At 36.5% G+C, this 13,385-nt stretch overlaps 1 protein-coding gene across 4 annotated transcripts in view; it reads left to right on the top strand.

Annotated features, from left to right (window-relative positions):
* DIAPH2 (diaphanous related formin 2) overlaps positions 1-13,385 on the top strand; it is an 886,560-nt gene that overhangs the window by 42,485 nt on the left and 830,690 nt on the right. The gene's annotated exons all lie outside the window — the stretch shown is intronic.

Raw genomic sequence — 13,385 nt, 5'->3', positions numbered from 1 at the left:
TACAAAAACAAACCCAAAACAATTAAGAAAATGGTCATAGGAACATACATATCGATAATTACCTTAAATGTGAATGGATTAAATGCTCCAACCAAAAGACACAGGCTTGCTGAATGGATACAAAAACAAGACCCATCTATATGCTGTCTACCAGAGACCCACTTCAGACTTAGGGACACATACAGACTGCAAGTGAGGGGATGGAAAAAGATATTCCATGCAAATGGAAATCAAAAAAAGCTGGAGTAGACATTCTCATATCCAATAAAATAGACTTTAAAATAAAGGATGTTACAAGAGACAAGGAAGGCCACTACATAATGATCAAGGGATCAATCCAAGAAGAGGATATAACAATTATAAATATATATGCACCCAACATAAGAACACCTCAATAAATAAGGCAACTACTAACAGCTATAAAAGAGGAAATCGACAATAACACAATAATAGTGGGGGACTTTAACACCTCACTTACATCAATGGACAGATCATCCAAAATGAAAATAAATTAGGAAACAGAAGCATTAAATGACACAATAGACCAGATAGAGTTAATTGATATTTATAGGACATCCCGTCCAAAGATGGCAGATTTTACTTTCTTCTCAAGTGCGCACGGAGCATTCTCCAGGATAGATCACATCTTGGGTCACAAATCAAGCCTTAGTAAATTTAAGAAAATTGAAATCATATCAAGCATCTTTTCTGACCACATGCTGTGAGACTAGTAATCAGTTACGGGGGAAAAAAATGTAAAGAACACAAACACATGGAGGCTAAACAATACGTTACTAAATAACCAAAAGATCACTGAAGAAATCAAAAAATACCTAGAGACAAATGACAATGAAAACAGGACTATCCAAAACCTATGGGATGCCGCAAAAGCAGTTCTAAGAGGGAAGTTTATAGCTATCCAAGCCTACCTGAAGAAACAAGAAAAATCTCAAGTAAACAATCTAACCATACACCTAAAGGAACTAGAGAAAGAAGAAGAAACAAAACCCAAAGTTAGCAGAAGGAAAGACATCATAAAGATCAGAGCAGAAATAAATGAAATAGAAACAGAAAACAATAGCAATAGCAAAGATCAATCAAGCTGGTTCTTTGAGAAGATAAACAAAATTGATAATCCATTAGCCAGACTCATCAAGAAAAAGAGGGAGAGGACTCAAATCAATAAAATTAGAAATGAAAAAGGAGAAGTTACAGCAGACACTGCAGAAATACAAAGTATCCTAAGAGACTACTACAAGCAACTCTATGCCAATAAAATTGACAACCTGGAAGAAATGGACAAATTCTTAGAAAGGTTTAACCTTCCAAGACTGAGCCAGGAAGAAAGAGAAAATATGAACAGACCAATCACAAGTAATGAAATTGAAACTGTGATTGAAAATCTTCCAACAAACAAAAGTGCAGGAGCAGATGGCTTAAAGGTGAATTCTATAAAACATTTAGAGAAGAGCTAACACCCATCCTTCTCAAACTCTTCCAAAAAATTGCAGAGGAAGGAACACTCCCAAACTCATTCTATGAGGCCACCATCATCCTGATACCAAAACCAGACAAAGATACAACAAAAAAAGAAAATTACAGACCAATATCACTGATGAATATAGATGTAAAAATCCTCAACAAAATACTAGCAAACAGAATCCAACAACACATTTAAAGGATCATACACCATGATCAAGTGGGATTTATCTCAGGAATGCAAGGATTCTTCAATATACACAAATCAATCAATGTGATACACCATATTAACAAATTGAAGAAGAAAAACCGTATGATCATCTCAATAAATGCAGAAAAAACTTTTGACAAAATTCAACACCCATTTATGATAAAAACTATCCAGAAAGTGGGCATAGAGGGAACCTACCTCAACATAATAAAGGCCATATATGACAAACCCACAGCAAACATCATTCTCAATGGTGAAAAACTGAAACCATTTCCTCTAAGATCAGGAACAAGACACGATTGCCCACTCTCACCACTATTATTCAACATAGTTTTGTAAGTCCTAGCCTTGGCAATCAGAGAAGAAAATGAAATAAAAGGAATACAGATTGGAAAAGAAGAAGTAAAACTGTCACTGTTTGCAGATGACATGATACTATACATAGAGAATCCTAAAACTGCCACCAGAAAAATACTAGCGCTAATCAATGAATTTGCTAAAGTTGCAGGATATAAAATTAATGCACAGAAATCTCTTGCATTCCTATACACTAATGATGACACATCTGAAAGAGAAACTAAGGAAACACTCCCATTTACCATTGCAACAAAAAGAATAAAATACCCAGGAATAAACCTACCTAGGGAGACAAAAGACCTGTAGCAGAAAACTATAAGACACTGATGAAAGAAATTAAAGAGGATACAAACAGATGGAGAGATATACCATGTTCTTGGATTGGAAGAATCAACATTGTGAAAATGACTCTACTCCCCCAAGCAATCTACAGATTCAATGCAATCCCTGTCAAATTACCAATGGCATTTTTTACGGAACTAGAACAAAAAATCTTAAAATTTGTATGGAGACACAAAAAACCCCGAATAGCCAAAGCAGTCTTGAGGGAAAAAAATGGGGCTGGAGGAATCAGACTCCCTGACTTCTGACTATACTACAAAGCTACAGTAATCAAGACAATATGGTATTGGTACAAAAACAGAAACATAGATCAATGGAACAAGATAGAAAGCCCAGAGATAAACCCATGCACCTATGGTCAACTAATCTATGACAAAGGAGGCGAGGATATACAATGGAGAAAAGACAGTCTCTTTAGTAAGTGGTGCTGGGAAAACTGGACAGCTACATGTAAAAGAATGAAATTAGGACACTCCCTAACACCGTACACAAAAGTGTACTCAAAATAGATTTGAGACCTAAATGTAAGACCAGACACTATAAAACTCTTAGAGGAAAACATAGGAAGAACACTCTTTGATATAAATCACAGCAAGATCTTTTTTGATCCACCTCATAAAGTAATGGAAATAAAAACAAAAATAAGCAAATGGGACCTAATGAAGCTTCAAAGCTTTTGCACAGCAAAGGAAACCATAAGCAAGATGAAAAGACAACCCTCAGAATGGGAGAAAATATTTGCAAACGAATCTACGGACAAAGGATTAATCTCCAAAATGTATAAACAGCTCATGCAGCTCAATATTAAAGAAACAAACAACCCAATCCAAAAATGGGCAGAAAACCTAAATAGACATTTCTCCAAAAAAGGCATACAGATGGCCAAGAAGCACATGAAAAGCTGTTCAGCATCACTAATTATTAGAGAAATGCAAATCAAAACTACAATGACGTATCACCTCACACCAGTTAGAATGGGCATCATCAGAAAATCTACAAACAACAAATGCTGGGGAGGGTGTGGAGAAAAGGGAACCCTCTTGCACTGTTGGTGGGAATATAAATTGATACAGCCTCTATGGAGAACAGTTTGGAGGTTCCTTAAAAAACTAAAAATAGAATTACCATATGATCCAGCAATCCCACTACTGGGCATATACCCCGAGAAAACCATAATTCCAAAAGACACATGCACCCTAATGTTCATTGCAGCACTATTTACAATAGACAGGTCATGGAAGCAACCTAAATGCCCATCGACAGACGAATGGATAAAGAAGAAGTGGTACATATATACAGTGGAATATTACTCAGCCATAAAAAGGAACGAAATTGGGTGATATTTTGAGACGTGGATGGATCTAGAGATTGTCATACAGAGTGAAGTAAGTCAGAAAGAGAGAAACAAATATTGTATATTAACGCATGTTTGTGGAACCTAGAGAAATGGTATAGATGAACCAGTTTGCATGGCAGAAGTTGACTAATAACCTGCTGTATACAAAAATAAATAAAATAAAATTCAAAAATTAGAAAAAAATCCAAATTAAAAAATAAAAAAAAAGAAAGTTTGAGTCATCTGCTTTGACCTGTACATATGTAAAGGCCTAGTTCTTGAGTTGCCTCTACTTTTTCAGGCAAAGGGACATACAGTTAATCATTTTTTTATGTTGTAGTTGATAAATTGGTTACACGTTACATACAAGGCTTCAGAGGCTAAGTATAGTTGCTGGTTTAGTTTAGTTTTATAATTGCAGTTTTTTTTTAATACATATATATCTGAGTTACTTTGCTGTACAGCAGAAATTAACAGAACATTCTTAATCAACTATATGTCAATAAAATTCAAAAAAACTACAAGTATAAAACTAAATTTACGTATAAGTTCCCTACATACAAACGAGCTCCGTTCTAGGAGAGTGTTTATAAGTCCAATTTGTTTGTAAGTTCAACAAAGTTAGCCTACGTACCCAACTAACACAATTGGCCATATACCGCTGCTTTTACACTTGCTTCCAGACATCCTGGGCTTGAAATAAAGATACCATACTACTGTATCTATACAGTACTGTACAGTAAAGTACATAAAAGCACAACCACTTGTAGAGGATGCACACATGTGAAAGTGTATGTCAGACACATGGTCTAACTTATGTGATTGGACATGCAAACGCATGTTTGCGTCTTTGAAAGTTCACAACTTGAAGGTTTGTATGTAGGAGACTTACTATATACATACATACATACATACTTACATATATATATATTCTTTTCCATTATGGTTTATCACAGGATATTGAATATAGTTCCTTGTGCTATACAGTGGGACGTTGTTGTTTAATCGTCGTAGTTCCTAACTCCACCTCAGTTAATTCAAAACGTAAAGAGTCCATTGTGAAAAACACTGTTAGAGTGGAAGAAATTTGAGGTTTATCAGAATAAACATTAATAGAATTGATGCTTTGCCTAAAATCACAAAAACAGTCAAGAATTTAAAACTACCTGTTAGTTTTTTATGATACTATTTGTAAAACAGTGACATAAATGAAATTTTTCTGCAATGTGTTATTTTGACAGAATTTCTGTCACTATCTTCAGATGGAATTCCTCATCTAAATGGAAACTAAGTAAAAAACCATTTAAGGAACGTTATAGGACAGAAGTTTTAAAGGGAGTTATTAGGGCTTCCCTGGTGGCGCAGTGGTTGGGAGTCCTCCTGCCGATGCAGGGGACGCGGGTTCGTGCCCCGGTCCGGGAAGGTCCCACGTGCTGCGGAGCGGCTGGGCCAGTGAGCCACGGCCGCTGAGCCGTTGAGCCTGCGCGTCCGGAGCCTGTGCTCTGCAACGGGAGAGGCCACAGCAGTGAGAGGCCTGCGTACCACAAAAAAAAAAAAAAAAAAAAAGTGAATAAAGGGAGTTATCAGTAATCAGCATAGAATCTTAAGCCAATGGGGAAAAAATTGAAGGTTACCAAATTTGACAATTTTTTTGCTAATCCTAAATTCTTCGAAAGATCCTTTTGAAGTTTTCTGAAATTTTAAATCATTTTTGTCTATCATATAATTATGTTTTGCTTAAGTTTTTAAGTATTCAATATTTGTTATAATTAATTATTTTAAACATCCTTCCTGTATGAGTCCAAATAAACTGTTTTGTTTTCTGTGGGGAGAAGGTTGTCCACTTTCACTTTGGAAGCCATTTTTACTAGTTGCACCTTTGGAAACCTGTGTTCCAGGAGCTAAACAACTGCCACACAATTGAACTTTTAGACCACAACCTGTTCCTGAGTTGGGAATTGTTTGCAAATTCAAGAATATTAGTTAAAAGTACTAATTGAGAAATTAAATCATTGGTTGACTTTAGTTATCTTTTCCTAAAGATATGTATGTTATTATTATGATGATGTCATGTTAAGATACTATGTTATATGTATTATTACAACATACAAAAAGTATGTTGTAATAATACTTTATTCACAACTCAGGTATAATTTTCAGTTTTAGGCAATTCATACTCTTGAATCTTTAGAGGAGTGAATTATTTTGTTTTGTCAGATTAATTTTGCAGCTACATCAGAAAACTAAATGATGTGGTTATTTATAAAAGCTACTTGAAGTAGATAAATGGCAAGTCATTGTGAGGTGAAATATCTCCAGAGTGATAATCATAGCCATTTAGAGGTTATTTGTGTGTTATAAAAATAGTAATCACAACAACAGATATTAAATTACTCCATTTAATACAAGCAGCAATCATATGTCTGGGTATAGTTGCCTCAGTAACATGCATAATTTTAAACAAAATTATATATAGTAACTGCCTTCTCTCTATTCCTATTGCTACTATCATAGTCTAAGCTCTTATCACCTCATAACTGGATCTCTCTCTCTCTCTCTCTCTTCTGTTTGCATCGTCCAATTCAGTAAATCATGACAGGTTTGAGTGCAGCTCTGTGCTAGAAACAGTGCAAAAACCTGAGGACACAGTGGGGACCAAGAGAGACCTAGTCCCTTACTATGAGTTTACAGTATAGCCAGAAGACCGGCATTGGTAGGGAATTGTAATTTGATAATTAGGGTGTGTTCTAAAAGGAGAAGTCAGGAACCATGGGAGACAATAACAGGACCAACTTCAGCTCAACTGAGACCAGAAAGGGTAAGTAGGAGATGGGCAGATGAAGAAGGAGGGGGTGAGGTGTGAGTGGCCGAAGCAGAGCAAAGTCTACATGGAAAGGCCAAGATTGAAACAGAACTTGCACTCTAACCAGTATTGTTATATTTGATGAAGACACTTCATCATATATATGTTATATATGATGAAGACAGATTTCAGAATATAGATAGAGGTTTTAGAGCTTGGGTTCTACTCAGACCTAAATGCTAATTCCAACTGAGTAATTTATTATCTTTGTGCATTTAGGCAAGTAACTTAATGACTGCAAACCTTGATTTCCTGATCTGCCAAATAGGACACTAACTCCTATATCATAGGATTGCTGTGAGTATTTAAATGAGGCAATGCATGTAAAGCTCTTAGCATAGTGCCCGGCATATAATAAATGCTCAGTAAATGGTGGCTAGTATTTAGATAGAATAGATCCAACTTGCTGATCTCTGCAAGCTGCCTTTTTAGCCTTTGATTCCTTCCTCAGTCTATCCTGAATATTACAGCCTACAACCCTGCTCTGAAATGCTAAAATCTGAAAGCTTTGAAATCAGAATGTTATCATTTGGCCCCGAAACCCAGCCTGGCTTGAGGCTGTATATAATCTTTACTTATCCTTTCTTGTGGAGTATTCATGTTTCCCTGCTAACCTTGAATGCATTTGATTTAGGGTGCCAGCCCAGATCGCACTGGGTGTGTTTTGTAATATATGGTACACATACCGTATTCCTTTCTAAAATGTGAAGCACTCTGAATTCCAAAACACATCTAGCTTCAAGGGTTTCAGATAAGAGATTGTGGACCTGTACCACCCGAAGTCATCTTTCTAAAATTCCACCTTCTCCGTGTCTGTCTCTGAATCAGGAACTAATAAGGACCCTCGATGGTTGTCAGACATAGTCTAGACTACTCCTTGTGGTTTTCAAGACTGTCTCTAATCTTACCCCACTATCAACTGAAAAAAATGTACAACGTAAAAGTTGAGAATTATGTTCTATTGGGCAGAATTTCTAAGGACTTAAGCCCGGAAGACAGCCTCTCAGATCACTCTGAGGGAGTGCCCCAAAGAGGTAAGGGAGGAGCCAGGATATATAGGAGTTTTTGCAACAAAAACAGGTAGTTGGAACATCAAAAGATTACTGTGAATTAAAGAAAACCTGATATCTCAAGTTAATGAATTTAGTGCTCCTCTAGGTATGGGAAGATGCAAGAGTGTGGGCTCATTGAAATCATTCCTTTGATATGCACATTAACAATCTAGGGCCAGTACCTGCTTTTCTCCATCCTGAATCCCATCAGGTTGCACAGCCGGGACAGCTGCAGTGGCTGAGAGGGCTTGATGGCTGCAACATCCTTTGTTTACTGATATGGCAGGCGACATTTTTCATCCCCACCACCCTACATATTCGAAATTTAATACCCTCTAACTTGAACCCTTTGTTTCCTAAGGCTGCTTCCCTAAAGTAAAATGTTAACACTGCTCCCTGTCTCACTTCTTTTTCTTCCTCTCTTTCTGGCTATTCAAATCCTACCCAGCAATTAGGGCACAATTCTTTATAGTTTCTTAATGAAGCTATATTTATTTCTTCTCTGAATTCCTGTTGTACTTAATTTATTCACCAAATATTTGAGCAGATATTATGTGCCAGCTACTGTTCTAAATGTTAGAGATCCAAAAGTGATTAAGACAGGAAAATTAAGGGCTCTGCTATTAGGGAACTTGTTTTCTAGAAGCTAGAACATAAGTAAGTAAATAGGTAAGTGAACAGATAATTTCAGGTAGTGGTTCTGCTATGAAAATAGTAAGACAGGACATGTGATAGTGCCCAGGGAGGAGGAGCAGGAACATACCTCAGGATCTCCTCTGTGGTTAGTTTTCACTCCTTGGTTAGATTGTAAATGCCTTAAGGGCAGAATCTCATCTTAAACTTCTCTTTGCCACAAAGTGCTGAGCCTATGATGGGTTCTGAAACATTAATGTTTGGTGGAGACATCTGTCTTTTTTTTTTAAACAGAGAAGGTAGAAATTTATTTATTAAATATTGAGCCCCACTTGGCTAACTCATTGATCTAAGAGTATCTATTATGTACAAAGTACTGTGCTGGGCAAAACTGGCTTTCTTTTCATTTCTGTTGCTTTTTATCCGTAGAATTATAAAGAACTTTCACGTCCCAACAGTTTTCCCATTTGAAATGGTTTAGTACCTACAGAACAAGTTACCACTTGAAAAACCTGGATTATTCGTGCAATTGTTTCTGATTAATTCAGGTACTAAGTGACTTCCTCTAATTCATTAGCATGAATGTTTTTTAAGATCTAAGTGGCAAGCATACATTTCTTTAAAAATTTTATTTTTGTTTCTCTATTAATTTCTTTTGATTGAGGTATAGTTGATTTACAGTGTTGCATTAGTTTCTGGTGTACAGCAAAGTGATTCAGTTTTTTTTTTCCTCTCCTTTTAATTAATTTTTATTGGAGTGTAGTTGCTTTACAGTGTTGTGCTGATTCAGTTATACATACATACATATACATATATGTATACATACATATACATATATGTATACATACATATATGTATTCATTTCCAGATTCTTTTCCTGCATAGATTATTACAAGATAGTGAATATAGTTCCCTCTGCTGTACAGTAGGTCCTTGTTGCTTATCTATTTTATGTATAGTAGTTTGTATTTGTTAACCCCAAACTCCTAATTTATCTCCCCCACCCCATACCTTTCCCCTTTGGTAACCATAAATTTGTTTTTTAAAACATATGTTTCTTGAGCGCTTCACCCCTAGTCCTTAAGCTGAACATTCTTGTTACACAGAAGAGACTGCTGGATTTCCATATCATAGTCACCCCTCTTGGCAGTTAAATATTGAAGTTCGTGGCAAGACAATTACTCTAAGCTTGAGAAGAACTTGTGACAGATTTCTGAAACTTATCCAGTGAACTAACATGGTCTTTTGCTTCATGAAGAAAACTGAAGCCCTATACTGTGATGTCATATTTGATTTCTGGTAGATACACATTTTGTTCCTTATATTGAAAGAGCATCTTGAGAAGCAAATCCCAAAAGGAATTTTTTTTCTTGTTGTAAAAATGGTGGAAAGAATTATGATTTGTAATAGCCAAGAGCTCAGGTGGGTTCAAATTTGAGGCTTTTGATTTGATGGTGCTTCTGATATGGTGTCCTTTTGGTTACAAAAATAGAAAAGTATTGCTCTATTAAAATGTGAAATGGACAGTTTGAGATGCTCACAGTAGCAAAGTAAGGTGGAGAATTGGAGCTTAATGCCTGTAACTTCACCTTCTCAACTACTAGGCTTTTGCCCTTTGAGGTCAGGGCCATGTCTCTTTTTTTTTTTTTTTTTTTTCTTCCCGGTACGCGGGCCTCTCACTGTTGTGGCTTCTCCCGTTGCGGACCACAAGCTCTGGACGTGCAGGCTCAGTGGCCATGGCTCACGGGCCCAGCCGCTCCGCGGCACGTGGGATCTTCCCGGACCGGGGCACGAACCCGTGTCCCCTGCATCGGCAGGCGGATTCTCAACCACTGCGCCACCAGGGAAGCCCCCAGGGCCATATCTCTTTAAATCCCAGTGCCTCGCACACTGCCAGCTGATCTATCATCTATTCAGAAGTGCTAATGGTGATGGAAGAATGCAGTGTCTAAGAGGACATGTGGGTGTCTGAAAATGCCCCTTACTGTTAGAAAGGAGATGAAAGAATGTTTTAGAGTAATTTTAAATACAAGCAGTAATAGTTCAGTGGTTTTGAAAGCCAATTATTTTTTTCCTCCTGTCTTCTTAGAATCAAAGCCCTAGCTACGTTGATCTCAGTTCTAAAAATCAGATGATATATACCTTTGTTGGTGAAACAAACACAACGGAGAGGTACTCAACTAAAACAGTCTTCATAGTAAAGGGATTTGAATGGCTGAACAGAATGTTCAGCTTGGTTGCCAGATGGTTAAATAGCCTTGAATTGTCTTGATTGGTCTTACTGATTTGAAAAGTTCAGGATTAATCCAGGATCTGCAAAGTTGAAAGGCAGCACTTTGAAGAATAATTACTTCCTTCTGTGACTGCTGCTGATCTGAATCAGTATTGGTCAGGGATGTCATCTAGAGATTTCAAACTCTGGATCATTGGTTGAGGTGGATGGCCTTTCTTAAAGGCCCTTCTTACTTGGAAAGTATATGGAGGTTATGATAGAGTACCACCCGAACAGTGCTCTCAGAATTTCTCTGTTGTGGTTGTTCTTTCATTCATCTGATCTTTGACTATAGACTACAATTTCCATAAGGTGCATGCTTATCTTGTTTATTATTTTATTCCTAGTTCCAAGCACTGAACAGGTGCATAGTAGATGCTCAAATATTTGTTCAATTGAATTGAACATGCTTTTCTATATTATATCGCCCTGCCCTACTTAGAGATTAAGAAACTTAAGCTGGGTAAGTAATTGATCCTTCATCTTTATTGTGATGGCCAATTTACTTTCTCTAAAAGAGAAGAAAATAGTCAAAGTCAAAGAAGTGTGGCCAAGTTTTTGAGTTGGTGGTGAGACTTTTGAATTGTATGCAATTCAGTTGTCCAATTTCTGTGGTCATGGAGTAATTTCAAGATGTTTATAAAACATTGTATTACCATGTAACATTAGCCATAAGAGAGTAGAATCTTTACATCTTGCTGTTTTTGTTAATTTCTGCCTGATCGAGAAAATTAAAACTTAATTTTCTTGCAATATTGGCTCCTGCATTTCAATCACAAGTTCAGCATTAGAGTTTATAAGTAAATCATCCATTTCTCTTATTCTTAAGGGGTTGAGACTCTGGAGTGAAACTTTTATAATTATGCAGTACTCATAGAGTACTATAGTAAGTTATATTTAATATAACTGATCATAAATGAAGTTTAATAAACTCTAATTGCTTGACTAATTCACAAGTGTATTGCTTTTCTAGAGTTGATTTTAATGAAAATATATGGTCACTATACTTATTGGTGTAATATACCCTCATCCTAATGACCATTATCATTAGATTTGCAATAAAAACTTACTAAACTGACTTTAATCAGTGCTTTTAATTCAGGGGTGTGACTCTAATAAACATTTTTTCGTCATTTTTTGTTGTTGTTTTAACTCCACAGTAGCTCTATAGTTTGTACACAGGAGTAAAATCCGTAATGTCTGCTTGCAAGTGGTGTGAGAGAGAGAGGTGCATGCACCTATATAAATTACATTCAGATAAAATTTGAGAGCTTGTCCCTGTAAAACATCATTATAAATGAGACTGTATCTTAATACAACCATTTAAAAATGTTTTACAGGTCAATTCACATAAAAATGACTGCGATTGAATCTTATCAAAGAGATAGCTCTTTACAGCTCTCTGAACTTTTTTCATGTTGGTCGTGTTTTTGTTATTGTTCTCCTTTTGTAACTTTCTCTTTTTTTGACTAATGTATAAAAACAGTTGTGCAGCAGAAATAATTTATTTTCTATTGCAGATAATTTAAGTGTAATTTATACAATATTTTCAATGTATTTTTAATGTGCAGTGGCCAAAAATGGCCCCCTCCTAAACTCAAACTCTTCAAATGTCCTTAAAGATTTTTCTTTTCAGTAGACTACATTTGTCTCTCTTTTCTGAATAGTTGTAGAGTTCTAAGTAGTGGTCTCAAGAAGATATTTATGACAGCAGAGTTTTACATGAGGGAAATCTATGAGAAAAATATCCATATCAGTCAAATGTGCATAGTTATATAGGATATCCAGTCTGTAGTTGAATGAAACTTGTAAATCGAGAAATCATAAGCAGAGTATTTTTCTTTATGGTTCTCTATTACAAGTAATTGGGATAACTTTTTACATGAATATAATTTCCTCTTTGTCTTAAGGTGCTCTATCATTCTTAAAGATGCCTTTTAGGAAAAAATAGTCTTTAAGAAGACACTAAACAAAGCATAGTTCTCCTCCATTTTTGACCACGGGTCCACATTTGGTTTATTAATAACCAAACTTTAAACTCAAGGGAAGCTCTAGAAATAGAAAGGTACCTAGCTGGATTGACATTTCAGTAGAGGGAAGAGTGGGTGCACAAACAGGACATAGTGAGGCATGCGGTGGGGAAAAGATTTCCATTTTTCCATAGCACACAGATCATTGAGGGAAGACTTAGAAGGTAGCCTAGGGCTGAATAATACAGGGCTTTGAATGCCATTTTAAGGGTATCAGTCTTTATTCTGTAGGTCATCAGGAGCCATTGAATACAGATGGACAAGTAATAGTCATTTATAATTTTTTATTGAGTTCTGTGTGCCAAACACTGATCTAGGCATTAGGGGTACATCCCTGAAACAAACAGATGAAAACCTTGGTTCTCATGGAGCTCACATTTTTAGTGGGAGAAACAGACAAAAATAAATTATAGACTATGTGAGAATGTGGTAAGTTTTATTGAAAAAAGGAAAGCAGAGCATGCTAAAGCAGGTCAGGAGAGTGTGGAGGAGGTGAGTGTTTCCATTTAAGTAGGATGGACAGAGTAGGTCTCCCTGAGCAAGAACTTGAAAGGGGGAGGAGTGATGGAGGAAAGCATATGGGTAACGGAAAAGAGCATTCCAGGCAGAGGGAAGAGACAGTATATGTGGCTTATTGCCTTATGGGGAACAGTGAGGTGGTTGCTGTGACTAGAGCTGAGTGAATGAAAGGAAGTGTAGTAGGAGATGAGTTCAGAGGGATATGAAGAGTATGCAGCTCCATAGGGCCTTGCAGGCTATGGTAACGATTTTGACTTTCACTTGGAGTGAAAATAGGGCGCCATTGAAAAG

This window comes from Kogia breviceps, chromosome X (assembly GCF_026419965.1).
Source record: "Kogia breviceps isolate mKogBre1 chromosome X, mKogBre1 haplotype 1, whole genome shotgun sequence".
Taxonomy (NCBI): Eukaryota; Metazoa; Chordata; class Mammalia; order Artiodactyla; family Physeteridae; genus Kogia; species Kogia breviceps.
The sequence above is the reverse complement of the archived record's forward strand: the minus strand, read 5'-3'. Positions and strand labels throughout refer to the sequence as shown.